The sequence below is a fragment of the Parasteatoda tepidariorum genome, chromosome 10, assembly GCF_043381705.1.
Source record: "Parasteatoda tepidariorum isolate YZ-2023 chromosome 10, CAS_Ptep_4.0, whole genome shotgun sequence".
In the NCBI taxonomy this organism is placed as follows: Eukaryota; Metazoa; Arthropoda; class Arachnida; order Araneae; family Theridiidae; genus Parasteatoda; species Parasteatoda tepidariorum.
Window position 1 is genome coordinate 78152599 of NC_092213.1, and position 3998 is coordinate 78156596.

Genomic DNA, 3998 nt, shown 5'->3' on the forward strand with positions numbered 1-3998 from the left:
TGATTTGAAGTGAATTTTAAACAACCTCAAAACAAGCTGAAGTATATATAAATCAACCTCGTACACCTTAATTACAACCTTTACGAGGTATAATTTTTATTGCTGTTTTCTCTGCAACCTTAAATATACCTCAAATATACCTCAAAACAACCTTAATACCTCAAAAATACCTCAAAATCAACCTTAAATATACCTTAAATTTTCGTAAGGGTAATTACAACCTTTACAAGGTATAATTTTTACTGCTGTTTTCTCTGCAACCTTAAATATACCTCAAATATACCTCAAAACAACCTTAATACATCAAAAATACCTCAAATCAACCTTAAATATACCTTAAATTTTCGTAAGGGTTGCTACTAGTTTTGTCGGGACTTACCCTTCCATTGAGTTGGATCAGTTGCGAACAGTACTAAAATTAATTAAATCATATTAATATTCTTAGGTTAATGAGTAAAAATTAACATTTCATTACATTACACTAATTTATTCTATTTTAAATGTAAATCTATAGACTCCTTTCGAAGTATACATACCATACAGATTCGAAACACGGCTTTTACCATATTGCTATATGAATGTATTAAAAAATTGGCGAATTTTTAAAGATACTGGAAAGTTGCTGCACTACAATCAACAGATAATTCAACAATCGGCAGATAATACATTTTAGACTAAATATGTCTGGTGTTTGTTAATTTCCTTTTAAAAGAGCATTAGTTTAATCTGCTTGGGGTGCTTGAGGTTTCTGCTGCTTAGTCATTTCTAAACGAATAAATTATTTAACAAGTTAGAAATAAGAGTGGAAAAAAGCACTACCATAACACGCCCATTCTTCACCATGTCTTCTTGGAAAATACCACCATTGGCACCACCTGCAATCAAATAACAAAAGTGCGAAAAATTACACCATGTATTATCTAAACTATTAAAGACTAAACAGTTAATGTGTTACAATTGAAACATAGTTTTTGCATAAAGTGTTTTAATATTTTAGCCAACACATGGTGTGGTAGTGTAATTCAGTAAACGAAATCGGTCGAATAGGTAATCGAATCTTACATAATCTACTTTTTAAAAATTTGATAGCTCAGTAACTATTCAACAAATTTCGGACTCTAAACTTTTGGTACTTTATATTACAAACTGCAGTACCCTCCTTCCCCCTAATAGGGTTAAAAATCTGAATCCGTTCAACAAAAAAAAAGTATGTTTAATCAAAAGAAATATGTCTGATTTCGTAACCTTAATATTGTCTGTACTAATTAATTAGCATGTTTTAAGTCAGGCACTCGAACCGATTAGATAGACATAATGCGTAAAAATCCGGACATTTAATCAAAATGTATTCTAGGTAATCCGTTTATTTTTTTGCACTGTACAAACTTTGTAAGGAATACTTTGTTATAAAATACACACATTTCATTCGTAATAATTTTTCTCTGCCTATTATTTTTGATCACTGTATGCTAACTGTGTTTAAATGTGTATGTTTATATAGTTGGACTCCATGGTGGGTGGTGCTGGTAACAGAAGTGGTTAATATTTTCTATGGTTGAAAAATGACCATGTATTCAATTCCGCACACCAATTTTAATCGCAAACAATTTGAAGCAGTGCAACTATATTTGTTATCAAAACAGCTTCCGTGAAGCGGGATGTTTATTTGCAGTGGATTCCGTCCCACGTTGGTCTATACGGGAATGAGAGCGCCGACCCGCTGGCAAAACTTGGCACAAATGAACCTCTGCCGGAAAGTTTCGCACTCACATCCTCGGAAATTCACTCCATTAGAAAGAAAGATGTCCAGCTAGTCTGGAATACGCCCCCAGTACATATCTGGCACTCTGGGGATAAACCGGGTCGTGCTTTGACCTTCAGAGTTAATAGAGGTGATCAGACCGCGTTCACTAGATTCATCAGTGGTCACGTAAAGCGCATGAGGTATGAAGAGCAGCGAAAGGTCTATCCCACCTGCAACCAATATTCCTCCAGTGCACCCAGCCCGACTCTCCTCCTTAGCTGCCCATGTTTTAACCGTCATCGTTTAACCTTTTTTGGTAGTTCCATTTTAACACTGCAGGATTTGTTAGGTGACTACCATCATCCTAACATTTTTGCGTTTCTACGCGCAATTGGTCTCTTATACTGCATATAAGTGTTTTTATCCTATTTACAATTTTATGTGATTTTATTCAGCTTTGAATGCAACTGTTTTATGATACTTAACTACATTTAAATTTTATCTTGTTTTACTCACTCTTGAATGCGTTGGTCTCGTTGTATTCAGTTTTATAAATTCCATGTGATTTTTGATGGGAAGAACTTGTAGTATACATCTACCTAGGATTTTATTTTAAAACCGTTTGTTTGGCGCGGCATGTCCTTCTGTGGACTTTGTGCCATTAAACCCAACATTCATTTCAACTCCTCTTTAGCTGTGTGGATTTTGAAAAGGAGGATTTTCTGAGCGACCCGGTCTTGTTTTTTGATTTCCTGAGGGTGAATGGACTCATGGACCTGGTCTAGCGCTGCTAGACCAGTGGGGATGAGAAACAACAGCATCAAAACAGTTGAAGAATAAACATATTTGTTATTAACTTTAATTTCTTACTGACTGAAGTACTCCTGATTGGTTAAAAGAAATGACGTTTCTCTGTAGTGACTATAAATATGTGTGTGTTTTTCTTCCATTGGTGAATCCTGTGTGTATCGACTAATAACGGTCCCGAAATGTGATATTTGTCATCTATGTATTTGCTGATGTCAACGTTATTTATTTTTATTTTATTTAAAAGAATTAAATAAACTAATATTTCATAGTTATTGGTGATATGTATTTTTTATGACATATCGTCGCTTTGAAACTAAACCGTGGTAACTCAAAAAAGCAAGTTTTTCAGGGGAGCGATTTCAAACTTTTCAAGAACGTGCATCGCGCTATTGCGATAACAATTTATCTGCTCTCTAAATTAATTTGATGGAACTTATGAAGATAACACGTTGTTTCTCTGAAAAGGTATTTCTTTTTACACAAAATGACCCAAATATCTCATTTTTCGATTTTTTTTTGAGTTACTACGGTTTAGTTTCAAAGCGACGATATAGCTCCGCTAAAATATTGTTAAGTACACACAAAAATAATTAAGTAGGCGGTAATCGGATTAATGCTATGCTCTTTTAACCCCCATATGTTTTCCGTTAACTTGTCTTTATTTATTGTCAGTAGGACAAATGTCAATTTTGGCAAACGAGTTTTTAAACCGACAACTTATCAAACGCAAATTTTCTTTTTTAGACAGCCGTTTCATTTTTATTTCTTTAGCATTTTCTTTTTCGACTAGATTATTTTTCGATCTTCCTTATTTATAACGATTTTTATAAGAGTGTGCATTTAAATTTTATTTTTCCGAAATAGAGTTTAGAAACATAATAATACATTAGGTTAGCAATAATTTGAAAAATAAATTTTTAAATAATTGATTTTTACAATGTTGAAGCCATAATAATTTCCATCGTATCCTTTTCCAGGAAATTTTGTTTTTATACTAGTTTTTCGCTATTTCCTCAAAAATATTGAAGGTTACTACCTTCAATATTTCTAATGCCTTCAATACATTATTGAAGGATATTCTTCAAGAAATTCTGGAGAATGAAAGGACAAGAGGTTATGCGCATCGGCTGTTCTCAGTTTTCTATCTTTATCAATTTTCTATCTTTTCAATTTTTTTTTTATCTTTTTCCTATTACGTTTTTTATTTTTCTGTTTATAAAGGTTTTTAAATTGTTGGCTCAATGCGCATTTTAAATTTTATTTTATTTTTATAATTGTATCTATTTTATTTTTACAGTTGGCTGACATACTTTGCGGCAGGCTAATACTTTTGGTCTATTGATCTGATTTTTACGCATCAGGACTTAATCTTTAGTGGTTTGAGGGAGAGACCTCAATATGCTAATTAGTTTAAGCAGACAATATTTTAAATTACGAAGTGAGG